This window comes from Cebus imitator, unplaced genomic scaffold (assembly GCF_001604975.1).
Source record: "Cebus imitator isolate Cc_AM_T3 unplaced genomic scaffold, Cebus_imitator-1.0 Scaffold16, whole genome shotgun sequence".
Taxonomy (NCBI): Eukaryota; Metazoa; Chordata; class Mammalia; order Primates; family Cebidae; genus Cebus; species Cebus imitator.
Window position 1 is genome coordinate 11,568,702 of NW_016107331.1, and position 14,767 is coordinate 11,583,468.

A 14,767-nucleotide genomic window follows, 5' to 3' on the forward strand; every position below is an offset into this window, starting at 1 on the left:
TCACTGAGACTGGAGTGCAGTAGTGCAATCATGGCTCACTGCAGCCTTGAACTCCAGAGATCAGGGAATCTTCTAGCTTCAGCCTCTTGCGTAGCTAGGACTACAGGTACACATCACCACTTGGCTAAGTATTTTTAAATTTTTATTTTATGGTGGAGACAGGTTTTGCTGTGTTGACCAGGCTAGTCTTGAACTCCTAGGTTAAGTGGTCCTTACCTTGGACTTCCCAAAGTGATGGGATTACAGGCATGAGCCACCACACTCTGCCAAAAGTATTAAAACTTTTTTCTTTAGGGTTTTTACAAAGAGATTTATGTACAATTCCACCCCACATTCTACTTTTTCACGTTGTGAATGTTGGCCAATATTCTTTCCATCTATCTTTTTATATTCTTCATGAACTACATAGAAAATAATTTATGCAAATGTACCTATCTTTCAGCAATTTGCTTGTTTAATCAATATAATGTTTCAGAGGTGATTCCAAATGATACGCATACCTTTAGTTGACTCACTTAAACTATTACATTTTATACCAAGGTATGAATATGATATAATTTATTTCTCTATTATCTATTAATTAGTTGTTAATAGATAGAAATGTAGATTTTCCTGAATTTTTCATTGTTATAAACAGTAGTTCAATGAACACATTTCCAGATATATATGTGCAAAGTTTCTCTGTAACATGTAACTAGAAATAAAATGGCTTGACCTCATGTAGCTATATCTTAAATGTTAGTAGATATTGACAAATTACTCTAAAAAATGGCTGCAACAATTTATACATGACCAGCCGTGTTGAAGCGTATCCCCACAGATTCGCCAACACGTGGTGTCTTGCTCTTTAAAATAGTTGTCCAACCATTTTTTTCTAATAGGTTGTTTATTTTTGCTTAGTGATTATAGAAATTTATTTTATAAATATAATCATTTGTTAATTAAATATATTGCAAATATCTGCTTCTGGTTTTTGTTGTCTTTTAAATTCTGTATATCAAGTGAAGTATTCAAGTTTGATACAGTCATATTAACCAGTATTTTCCTTAACTCTTGATTTCAAAAATCACCTACAGTATTTCAATGTCATACTCTCTTATAGTATTTTCTAAAATACTTAAAGTTTTGTTTTTTTTTACATTTAGATATTTTATTCATCTGGAATGTACTTTTGTGAATGATGTCAAGGAGGGATCTACTTTTTAAAAATAATAACCAATTATCTCTAGTATTTATTAAGTAATATCTTTCCCCATTTACTTGGTCATATACTAAAATTACCATTCACATGTGGGTAGGCTCTCTCTTCTGTTCCATTTGCTTATTCCTGCACCAACACCATACTCTTTTAACTGCTGTATATTTCTCCTTTAATCTGCTAATGATGAGATTATATTAATAGATACCAAATATTAAAGTCTTTGAAATGCTTAGATAAACCTTTTTGGTCCACTCTTGGATTCAAACTATTAATATTTAATTCAGGTTTTTGAATGTATATTCTAAGCAAGGCAGGTTTATAATTATTCTTTCTCATATGTTTTCGGTTTCTTGGTGTCTAAATTATAACATAAAAATGAAGTGGTGAGAAATGATACAATTTGTTTAAGATGGGGTTCTCTGTGCATTTTAACTTTTGCTCGTAAAACTTGATTGATTTTGGAGGTGTAGGGTGAATTTTGACTCTGTTTTCTTAAAAAATTTTTGGTCTAGCTATGTTTTCTATTTTATTGAGTCACTTTTGAGAGTTTTTTATTTTTATTTTTGTTTTCATATAAAATTTAAATTTTATGATTGTGTCTGGACCTTTTTACACTTAATGGAAATGTTCATATTCATTTTTTCCCCAAAGGAAAAATTTCTGAATCATCACTGCATTGCACAGTAGAATAGGAATTCAGGTACTTAGTCAAGTTAAGAATGCAAATAACAGGCAAGATTAACTTCCAAAACCTGAAGTCATCAACATGATTTTGTATTACTCTATCTTAAGCTTTACCTAAAAGTTCATTATTATTCAGATAAAGATAGTCCCCTAATCAACGTGTTTTGGAAAAGCCTCTGCCCCACCACAACTTCCTGAGATCTGAGTAGAAACTGCAATCTTGTGATCAGATTCCATATAATACTGGCAATTTTGTAATCACAAGGAAAAAACGACGACTGATTGTACATGTCAACCAGTTGTAGTCTGCTGATCTGATTAGAAGCTTGACAAATGCCTGGTGGTGATTGCCAATAACTACCATGCATACAGGGATGATAGGGTAGCTCAGTGTTTTGGAATTAGTGCTCTTATACAAGAATAAAGGAACAAAAACATCTGTAAGTAAGGTATCAGAAAAACAATTGTCTACAACCGAAAAGGCAAAAGAATAATGGAGCTTTCAAGGAGTGTGTCCATGTGGTTCCTTGAAGGGGCTCCTTAGGGTGCTGTTGAATGTGTTCCAACACCAGCTTGTTGTAAGTTTCATTGATTTTGAAAACGTAGTAAAATGCTGCTGCACTTGCTAGCAGATACAATCCCACTGCAATTCATCTCATCCGCTGACAGAAATTCATCATTCTCCATGCTCTGTGCAATGGTCCCGAAAACCTTCCTGTTCCTATGGCCAGCATTAAAGAGCTCTGAATAAGCTAGTGGCTTTGGCATTTCAGAGAAAGCCACCATAAAGTAAATCCCCTAGGCCCCCAGGCTTAGAGAAAGGTGAGCGCCGCCAGTCTGGAGCACCAACTACTAGTGATTAAGAACCTGTGACTGTGGTGGGTCACACGTGGCCCCTGGCCCTTGAGAGTTCTTTTTCGAAATATTTCATAAGGTAGTAGTATTATAAAGTAATAATAGTTTATTAAGTATTCAAATATATGGTGAGTCATATTATTTTCTTATATCTAAGGTTATGTCCCATTGTTTTTGTGCCTTCTTTCTTCTCATGATCAATAATGCCAAAGATTCTTAGTATCTTTTCAAAGAATTAGCTCTTTAAACAATTATATTTCATTTATGTGACCAATAAATTTTATTAACTGCTATATGCCAGACTCTAACTAATTGGATTACTTTTTTAAAAAAGTAAAAAATAATAAAATCTAGATACCTGTTCTTTAGGATTTTATGAGGCAGAGATAAGTTTTTTCAAAAAGAAAAAATAATTATGTGATGTGTTAAGGAGATAATAAATGCTATGAACAAAATGAAGAAGAGTGAGGAAAATCAGAAGTGCCGCATGCTGGGAGCAGCATGTGGGCTGCAGTTTTAAAGAATGTGGGCAGAAATATTATTGAGAAGATAAGATTTCAGCAAAGATTTAAAGGGGGCAGGAAAGTTAGCCATGTGAGCATCCCAGAAGTAATATTCCTGGTGGAGGAAACAGCCAGTGCAAAGGCCCTAAGGCAGGAGCATGCTGGGCATGTCTGGGAATTGCAAAGAGGCCAGTGTGGCTGCAGTAGAGTGAATGAGAGGGAGAAGAGAGAAGTCAGAATAGGTAAGCATAATGACTCTGAGTTTAAGAAGGCTGTGAAAGTAATGACATATCTGATACATAGTTTTAAATACAAACGGAAGTCAAGTAGAAGAGGTATGATGCTATTGCAATGTAAAGGCAAAAGATGATAGTCACTTGGATTAAGGTGGTAACAACAGACATGTAGTGATGAATTAAAGTCATCTATCTCTGCTGCCTTCATTTGTCTTTATTTTACCCATATTGGCTTCTATCATTGGTATTATCTTCTTTTTACTTTCTACAGTTGAGTCATTAACCACTTTGTCTTGTCTGTTTTGTTCTGGTAATTATAATTATATATATTTTACTAAGTCTCTTAATTTTATAATTTATTCTTTCTTTGCCTTACTAAGTTTTTGTTTTTCTCAACTTAATCTGTCAGTTTCTGAAAGCAACAAAATCTCTCATTATGGTTTTGGATTTGTAAATGTTACTTTATGTTAGTGTTTGAATTATATATTTTGAGGCTGTTTTCTTAGATGCTTATAGATCTACATTGTTATATCTTCTGGGAAAATTGTTTTTGACTTTTTTTTTTTTTAACATCTATGAGTGTTTTAAAGCCTTACCTTATACATGATTTCCTATTAGTGTTACTACCCCAGCTTTCTGTTCTGCTGTGGCATTTCTGGGCCATTTACTTTAAACTTTAAGGGTCATTCATTATTTTAGGTAAATCTGATATAGCACAGATCTGGATTTGTTTATATCAAGTCTAGAGCCCTGTTAGTGGGATTTATACATTTACAGTTATGTTGATTGCTAATAAACATTGAGTTATTTCTACTAACTTACTTTGTGTTTTCCATGCACTGAGCTTTTTGTTAGCTTCCTTTTTTGCTTTCCTTCCATTGATGTGATTAAACACTTTACTTTTTTGTTTACAAATTTGTATGGTTTATAAATACATATACTTAAAAATATTTTAAGTTAATAATGTCTTTATCTTCTTCTTGTATGACACAAGGACCTTTATTTCCTTGTGTGGTTTATAATTTTTTTAATTATAAGTGTGACTAGAGAAGAGTTTCTATACGAATTCTTTGTGCCTTTAGATAGGGGTCCTACGTAATTTAAAGGTTCTAGAGCAGTTTTGGCTTAACTTTTCAGCTTCATGTTCCTGATCTATGTGAATAGTGTGAATTTGGATGCTACCTCTACATGGGGCAAGGTTTGAAGTTCAGGTTTCCGACTGGTAACTCTTCACCGCTCTCCCCCGGCAGTGAGCAAAGGTTTTTCTGATGTCCTGTTCATGATTTTGGCAGCCATTCATGGCCTCTAGGTGTCTGCATGTAATTCAGTCCTAGAGATGTGCAAACAGGGCCCTGACAGCTCCTCTGTCCTTCCCAGTTCTGATTGCTCTGTGAGTCGCAGGGCTTCAGTCCTATTAACCAGTGTGACATTTTGTTGTGGCTTTATCTTTGGCACATGAGGATTTATGATTCCAAATTTTGAGTTAGATGATAAATGCCCAACTGTATTGTTCTTATTTATTTTTTTAAGCAATTTATTTGTTTAGAGCTGAGGCGGGGACTGTCAACCCTATGGATTCGAAGTCCATCTTTCACATTTTTACATTTAACAGATATTCAAATCTTAGTGATATTTTTTCATATTCTGAGTACTGCATTATTCAGAAACATTATTCATTTAACATTTCTTTTTCTCTTATTAAAGTCACCAAATATTTTGATTTCCTAACTTAGGGAAATAAAGTTGCAGAAATAAAGCATGCAGAAATTGCTGACCAACTACAGTTTTGTGATAACCTGATTTTATCAATAGATTCCACATATTTTAAAATTTAAAGTTGTATTTAGTGTGATTGTTTTCTATCCTCCAAATCTTCCAAAATATAGCTAGAAGACCAAATCTAGTGTAGGCTGGGAAGTTACCTAAGCATTTTGCTGAGGCTTGTGAAAACCAGCCAAGGTCAGCCTAAGTACAAACACATTATATTTCAATCTAATAAGGTCTGATGTACAAACTTTAAGCAGATTAAAAATCTACATAACACAAAACTCATGGAAAAATCTACCTCGTTCGTTAGACTGAACAAAGTTTCCTCAACATTTGAAAAGAGATTCAAGAAGGGTAGTGTGTCATGGTAGATTATTAACATTCACTATTCTATTTTATTTTAGAAAAGGATGTGCTTTTAGGAGTTTTATTTATCAAGTAATATATCCTTCTAAAGTCATCCTTCCGGATAAAAGTATTAAGAGCTTGGCATAATTCCTCATCACAAGAAAGGCAAGGAGTACAGTGTTCTCACCGGTATCTCTGTGGAAACTTGTGCTTTGGATTTCTGCTTTCCCTGTATTCTCCCTCTCCACTCTGATTCTAGCTTCTTTCAGGTGTTTTCTTCTCTCTGTCTCTTATCCACACAGACGTGAAACACAGACTCCTTTTGCTTTTCTGCATCCTGCCAAATTCTAAAAGTATAAGTCAGAGTGACAAGCAGACTAAACAGCGTAACAGATGTTTTGGTGGACATCCTTTTTCCCCCCATGTTATGTTGCCAAGGCTGTATCATGCAGTGGCATGATCATAGCTCACTGCAACCTTAAATGGCCAGGTGCAAGTGGTCCTCCCACCTCAGCCTTCCCAGTAGATAGGACTACAGGCATGCTAATTTTGTTTGTGTGTTTTTTTTTTTTGTTTTTTTTTTTTTGTAGAGACAGGGTCTCACTATGTTGGCCAGGCTATTCTCCAACTCCTGGCCTCAAGAAATCCTCCCACCTTGGCTTTCCAAAGCACTGGGATTTCAGATGTGAGCCACTATATCCAGACTAACATCCTTAATTTTAAAGCTTTCCCTGTCATCTGTAATACAGGGACTTTTGCAATGGCTCTGTTTCTCCTTCCAGCCCTATCCTTCCGTCATCCAGCCTGCCACCATATGTTCTATGCCATCCACCCTTTTTTATGTCCTTAATTCTCACTGCCTCCCTCTTGAGCTGTTTCCGGAAAGAAACCAAATTTTCCTCACTTTTTGTTGAAGAGCAAATCCATCTTCCCTTGTTGTTACCTTGTCTTTGTCTTGAGGCCCATGCACTTACTTCCCAATGGACGATTAAGGAGTTTTGCTGAACAGATTATTTCCCAAGGAGAATTCTGTTTATAAGATTTTAAAATAATATGTTTCTCTTCCCCAATATATATTTTAGAATGATTTTACTACTTTTTGCTTAACCTCAATTTTCTGAAATGCTTTGATATTACTAACTTAGGTTTTATTAGATAATGAAAATTTCAAGAATATAATTGTGAATGGTAAATTATTATTTTATATTTATATTATTTACTAGATTAATTTAATCAGAGCAAAAGAAATCTAAAAATATCTTGAATTGAGAAGCCAATCTGGGTATGAATATTACAGGTGAAATCATGTATCTGCCTGCCTAGTTTCAAATCTTCCTCCATCACTTACTAGCTGGTGTGATCTTAGACAAGTTACTTAACCTCTCTGTTCTTTGGTTTCCTCATCTGTAGCATCCAATAATAATAATAATAATAATAATAATAATTTTGACCTCATATGGATATTGTAAGTAATATTTTAAGTTTATCACTTAAGCCCAGGAGTTGGAGTCTGCAATGACCTATGATCATGAAACTGCACTTAAACATGGATGACAGAGAAAGACCCTGTCTTAAAAAAAATTGCTTTTAAAGAGGACTATGTTAAAATAGTGATCACCTAGGAGGTTCCCAATATAAATATGTATATCTTACAACTATGCCTAGCACTTAGTAGGTACTGTATACATGTGCCAGCTAAGATTCACTTACTTACACTACACACAAAATCTCAAGAATTAAAATATGACATAAAGGAAGCTGACAGATGAGGGTTTTAGATTAAGTATTGTAGATATCTGATGTTAAAAATATACTTAATGAAATCATTATGTTTAAATGTATTCTAATACATACTAAATGAATTCACAATATACTTCACCTAAGAAGGTAAGGCATGTATCCTTAAACGACTCTTAGTATTTTTTAATGACTCCTTAGAAAATCTGATAAAAGTAACTTACTCATTTTAAGAGCTATGTTAATGCTGGGTACGGTGGCTCACACCTGTAATTCTAACAGTTTGGAAGGTTAAGGCAGGAGGATTGCTTGAAGCCAGAAGTTCTAGACTACCCTGGGCACCAAAGCAACAGCCTGTCTCTACAAAAAATAAAAAACTTAGCCAGGTGTGCTGGTGAGCACCTATAGTCCTAGTTGCTAGAGAGGTAAGACAGAATCACCTGAGCCCAGGAGTTGGAGTTGAAGAAATCTATGATTATGCAACTGCACTCAAACATAGAAGACAGAGCAAGACTCTGTCTCAATATATATCTGTATATATTTAATTGTTTTTAAAAGGAACTATGTTAAAATAGGGATTACCCAGGGATTCACAATGCCCATGAAGCTCATTCTTATACCTCAGATTAAGAATCCCTTACTTAAGAGTTTTTGGCAGGAAATGAAATGCAAGAAAATAAAAATAAAATATTTTTAAATGTACAGATTACACAACTTAGATGACCTTTTTGTTGTCAGGGACTCTGATGGATCTGAAATGCTACCCTTCTTGCTAGCTAACAAGTTAGCCTGGATACTGACAGGAACTTTCTGGCTCAGGGACAAAGCAATTTTATCATTCATGGCACAGCAAGCAGCACAGCTCCATGTTCACATCAGTTCTCCTTTCCCCAGAGACCCAGGCAGGCATCACAAAGGTGGATGCTGTGCAAACAGTGGATTTGCATCACAGCTAAAGATATCCAAGTTTAGGAAAGCCCAATCTTTTATAGCAGCTACAAGCAGACATGCCTGATCTTTGCAGTAGAAGGACACATCTTTTTACTAGAGAGTAAGCAAATCTGCTCTCTGCTTTAGGAGAAAACAACTGTCTCTATCCTCCAAAGTAAATCATATATTCTTAAAAAAAATTGTCAAGAATGAAAGCCATCAGTGCCTCTGCTTGCAAGCCATCCAGAAACAAAGAAACCTTTAAAGAATTGTCTCCCAATGTTTGTCCCATCAAGTCAGGAAGGAAAAATATTGTCATATATTAGTTTGGGGGAGAGGGGATAAAGTTAGTTATATGGATGGATGGATAACTAATGATCTCTTTACTGTAATCAAAGGAATGAGAAAAGAACAAGATAGATGTAATATTTGCCTTCAGGAAGCTAACAGGCTGGTGATAGTGACAGGCTTTAAACAGATAAGCCATAAAATGATTAATTGCAATTCAGATAAGCTTCACCAGAAGAAATGAAGCAGATTTATGAAATTATATATTGAGTAACTTATCTAGTTTGTGATATCCAAGAAAGTGCCCCTGAGGAGGTAAAATTTGAAAACAAGGCCTAACGGACAGAGTAAGGTTGAACATCTCTAATCTAAAAACCTAAACACTCCAAAATCCAAGACTTTTTGAGTGCCAACATGACATCGCAAATGTAAAATTTCACACTTGACCTCATGTGACAGGCCACAGTCAAAATGCAGTCAAACTTTGTTTCATGTACAAAAATATTAAAATTGCTGTACAAAGGGAACTTTAGGCTATGTATGTAAGGTATATGTGAAACATAAATGAATTTTGTGTTTAGACTTAGGTTCCATCCTTAAGATATCTCATTATGTATATGCAGATATTCCAAAATCTGAAAAAATCCAAAATCTGAAAAAATCCAAAACCTAAAACAGTTTTGGTCCCAAGCATTTCAGTTACTTTACCTCTGGTAGTAATTATCAGCTGAAGAGCAGGGAATACAATATTCTGGGTAGAAGAAAGACCCTATTGAATGAAGGGGACCTGTATTATTAGAGAAACTACAAGAAAGCCAGGATTACTAGAGCAGCGTAAGATAGCAGCAGCCAGACTGGATTTTGGACTTGATTCTGATGGCAATGCAAATGCAGTGGAAGGTTAAGAAAGGGAATTACCTCATTATATTAGCATTTTAGAATGCCCCTCCATTGTTGTATGAAGGATTGGTTGTAGGGGAAAGGGTGAATGCAGACATTGGAGTTGAGAGCTTATTGTTATAAGCCCAGCAAGAGGTAATAGTAATCTGGCTATAGACAATGACAGTATTGATGAAGAGAAATGAATAGATTCAAAAAATATTTTTGTAAAGCGTAGTTGTCAGACCTGGGTGATTGATTTGATCTAGAGGGAGAAAAAGAAAGTTGCGGATGATTCTCAGATTTCTGGCATGGGCATCTGTGCAGGCAGAGTGCCTAGAAAGAATTAACTAGCCTCTTGGGGATTTGTCTCATAAATTCACTTCTATTTCAGTGACAGCAAACATCTTAGATATATACACACAGGGAACCTGATTCTCTCCAGAGCCCTAAGAACTAACTTTGGTACAGATAAAAGATGCGCTGTAGGGAATTGAGATGTCACACTCACCTCAATATACAGGTAGTTTTTACTTGAATTCATAGAAGAAAGAATACCTTTGTGCTATCAGTTGGTTAAAAATTGCACCTCAGATTTTGCCAATATGATCCCTTTTAAGCTGTATAATTTACACCGGGTGTGATGCCATCATTAATGCTCCCCGTGTTGATTCTAATGAGGCATCTGTCCTTTTCTCATGCTGAGAAAAGTATGCTGTTACTACCCACAGATATTCTGAATATGTAGTTGATATTCAACCACATCAAATATTGAACCTGGTGCTTCCAATATGTAAGTAATTCCTTAGGATTAAGAAACTACTAAAAGCATTTTCTTGGAGAATTTAAAATGCAATTGACAAAAATCCAACTGAAGCTAGCATAAGAAAATATGTAGCTCAAATAAGTAAAAATTTTCAGATCAGGGTAAGAAGGGCAGCTGTAGATACCCAACATGTCATCACGCTGCTGTCTTGCTCCATGACTCCCTTCTGGAGTCCCTTGTTACCTTCGTTATTGGGCAAACTTTCTTCCTGAAGTACAAAAGGAAGACACTGGTAGCTCTAGGCCTACACAGTCCATCTGATTTCCCAATGGAAAAGTGTCTTGCTTTCTGACCATGAAAACTAGGACAACTGTTTGAGTCATGTATTCACCTCTGAGCCAAAGTTGGGTCACCTGCTTGCCTTGGCCAGTGTAACTGGAATCATATTTGGTTCTGGTTCTAATCTGATCTCCCCAAGAAGAGGAGATTTTTATCCCAGAACATGGGGAAATAAAGATGGATGGGCATGCAAACAGACAAACAAATAATAAATATCCACTGCAGACAAGTACATTGGGAAAGAGCTGAAACATCACAGAATGACTTCAATACAGGCCTGTGTAGAATTGCAGATGTGGACGGTTATGACAACGTACATTGATATAAAATGAATAAAAGATAATTCTGCAGTAATACTTATGAAAAGATGGAAAGACTGTAGTGTGTTGCCTGTGAATCAGTAGGTGTCAAAGTTCTGAAAACAAAGATGTGCAAGGATGAATAAAACCCATGTCTAGAATATGGGAATGATGGTTTAATTTTGCTATTTTACTACTGTTAAATTAGATTGCTGTATCTAAGGTAGAACTCCTAAGCTAAAGAAAAAAACTGAAAACTATTGGAAAGATCCAGAAGAACTGTATGAAAATGAGTAATGGATAGAAAATAAAATTTAAAAATAAATAAATATCTTTGTAGTGTTTTGTCTATGCAAAATAAAGCCCTTTGAGGAGGATAAAATATGTTAAATTATTGCAATAGTAAAAGAGAAACATAATACTTTTACATGTATGGTTTCAATTCAGGAAAAAAGTAGCTATTTTTCTCTTTTCATCAATACTTGAAATAAAACAGAATAAAAGAAGTTCAAGAAGGTGTGCAAAATATTTATATTAGAGAGAAATATTTTTTAACTTGGAGTTAATAACTATTTGAATGAATTTCAAGCCTTCTCTGAGATCTTTTAAAATAGAGTTCCTTCTCATACATTTGGACCTTGGGGCGCTGTGCTGCTCAAAGGTAGAGTAACCAGTTAGATGACTATATGCTTCATGAGGACAGGAATCCTGTGTTATTTGCACATTTGCATCCGATGGGCTGGATCATAATGGTCTCTAACATATTTGCTAAGTATGTGTCTATGTTAATTTGTATTTCACTTAGTTGTTAATTATCTATATATGGAATCTGTTTTATGGATCTGCTTAATGAATATTACATTTATATTGGTGTTGTCATCATACATACATGGCATTATACATAGACTGCCAACTTTCTAGCTGCTTTGTTTTCAGTGAATAGAAGCTAGATGTGCTAGTAGTCTAAGAAAAGATAATGACAACAAGATACTGATATAATTTCCAGTTACTGAAAATTTTGGATCATCTGATCCATTGTCTCCATCTATTATCACCAACTAAGCATTCATTTTAGGAGTAATTGTGAAAGATGAGGTTTCTTAATATTATAAGTTACACTGAATACAAAGCATATGGTCATAGCACTTTTATGAATAGACTCAATGTTGCATCCAGGTCATCAGGGAATTGAGCAATGGAATTTAGGTTCAGTAAAGAAGCTTAAGGACCATCTTTTACTCAATCTTCTCTTCTTTAGTTATCTCATTATTTAGGTGATGATGTAATTGAGACCTAACTACGTTCAGAGACTTGCCCGATTACACCATTAGTGAGAGTGTAAATTAGTTCAACCATTGTGGAAGACAGTGTGGTGATTCCTCAAGGACCTAGAACCAGAGATACTGTTTGACTCAGCAATCCCATTACTGGGTATATACTCAAAGGATTATAAATCATTCTACTATAAAGACATATACATACATATGTTTATTGCAGCACTATTTAAAATAGCAAAGACTTGGAACCAATCCAAATACCCATCAATGATAGACTGGACAAAGAAAATGCGGCACATATATACCATGGAATACTATGCAGCCATAAAAAGCAATGTGATCATGTCCTTTGCAGAGACATGGATGAAGCTGGAAACCATCATTCTCAGCAAACTAACACAGGAACAAAAACCAAACACTGCATGTTCTCACTCATAAGTGGGAGTTCAACAATGAGAACACATGGACACAGGGTGGGGAACATCACACACCGGTGCTTGTCAGGAAGAGGGGGCCCAGGGGAGGGATAGCATTAGGAGAAATACCTAATGTAGATAATGGGTTGATGGATGCAGCAAACCACCATGGCACATGTATACCTACGTAACAAACCTGCACGTTCTACACATATATCCCAGAACTTAAAGTATAATTTAAAATAGAGGGAGAGAGAGAGACTTGCCCAATTTGAAATAACCTCTTTATGGCAGAAACTGACATAAAACCTACTTGAAAGAATTTCAGTTTTCTGAAGCTAGAGGAAAGTTTTCAGAGGCCTATCTTAACATCAATATTAATGTCAATTGGTCAATATAAACTCTACCTCATACCATCTCGAGACTAAATTGGCTGGCCATTTTCATGATGCTCTAGGAACAAACTCAACACAGACATTAAACACATGCGTAATATGTTCATTTTTCCTTATTTATATTTAAGGAAAGTATTATATTTGAGGATAACTTAGAGGATGTGGCTAAAATTAGCTCTCTGTTAGGAAGTATTGTTAAGGATGAAGAAATTTGGACGTTATTTAACTGCTTTACAGATGTTTCAAGCTTGAGGCTCTTAGTCAGTTTGATTGAGTTACTATCATCTAATTACTCTAATCCATTCACCACTGACCAAGGAAGACATAGTCATTTAGCTCAAATATCTCCTGAACTCAGTAGAGTAGTTAATGCATGATGAAAAGATTATGCTTTGCTACGGAAAATTATTTTTATCTTAAATAATAAAAACAGAGTCATACTGGTGGGAGTCACCACGAATGATAAGGAATTATAATAAATATCATAGTACAGTTGATATATTTAAAACAACAGCTTTCTTACGGCCACCAAATAAACTGTTTTATATCATTCACAGCTGGGCCAGAGTTGTCCCTTGGACATAAGGAGACATGCCTGCCTCCTAGAATCAAACAAATGTTATATTGCCTAAGCAGGATGTGTTCAGGGTTTTAGCCAATCACATTGCAGACACCTATCTTTAAGTATTAAATCAGGATAATTTAATCTGAATTGAATTTCAGTATTAGAAAATACTGAAAAAAAAATTTTCCCTCCACATTAGCAATCCCTCTCCTGTTTCCTTTATGCAGTTATAAAATTATGAGTGTTAGGGTTTTAACAAACTTGTGGACCCGTAAATGGGAGGCACCCTAGAAAGCAGCCTCCATGACAGTTTCACATGTGATTCAGAGTGCTGAAAGGGTTTACTGTTTGGCTTCAACTCTTTATTGAGACCCTTAAAACTTCATTTCTGGGTGTTTTTTTTTTTCCTTCCCAAGAGAACAAACAAGCTATAGTTCAAGCCAGTAGTAACTCCAAGCATTTTTATTAATGTTTGCTCAGCAACAGTCTGAGCTTTGTATGGTTGCTTTATCCCCAGTTCACTGTGTATCTGCAATTTCCTGTTCACCATCTGGGAAAGTCAGATGTGACTCTTATGAGAAAGGCACCAAAGTTTCATCTCTACTTCATTATGTTAGCTGTAATCAAAGGAATAAATCTACAGTGTGTTCTTGGCTGTAATATGGTAGAGTTGTCCGTTGTCTGGATACAAATCCATTTGTGTTTATATTCTTCTAGAGGAATCTCTTTTCCAGATATAGTTCTATTAAATACTGTATCAATACTTAATACTTAAAGTTTGTCAGGTTCAAGCTGATAAACCCTACTTTTTAAAAAACTAATATTCCTCTATCTTGATGGTGATACTCTTTGAGGCTCTAGAGGTTCTTGTTACCATTTTTTAAAGGAGACAATGCTCAGTGCCCAGTCCCAGCAGCCTTTTTGTTTGGAGAAGCAGTGTACACAGTGGTTAGAGAAGGGACTCGGGAGCCAGACCAACTGCTTGAGTTCCAAGTCTGGATCTGCCTCCTCCTAGAATTTAACCTTGAGAAGTTAAATAATCTCTCTGTGCCTCAGTTCCTCCATTGATAAAATGGGGATGATAATTCTAGTAATTATCTCTTAGGATTATTGTGAGGATTAAGTAAGTTATTCTAAGTGATTACTGAGAAGAGTGCCTGGAACTTAGTGGGCAATACTTAAAGATTAGATATTTGTATAGCTGCTCGTATCTCACCACTTTGCATTTGCTGTCTCTTCTATCTAGAATGTTCTTTCAGACTTCATGTGGCATGCTGTCTCC

The 14,767-nt window shown here is 35.4% G+C and overlaps 1 protein-coding gene and 1 pseudogene across 4 annotated transcripts in view; one reads left to right on the forward strand and one right to left on the reverse strand.

Moving 5' to 3' along the window:
* Positions 1 to 14,767, forward strand: part of ADGRV1 (adhesion G protein-coupled receptor V1) — a 564,714-nt gene that overhangs the window by 429,013 nt on the left and 120,934 nt on the right. The gene's annotated exons all lie outside the window — the stretch shown is intronic.
* On the reverse strand, positions 2,014 to 2,653 carry LOC119468089 (annotated as a pseudogene).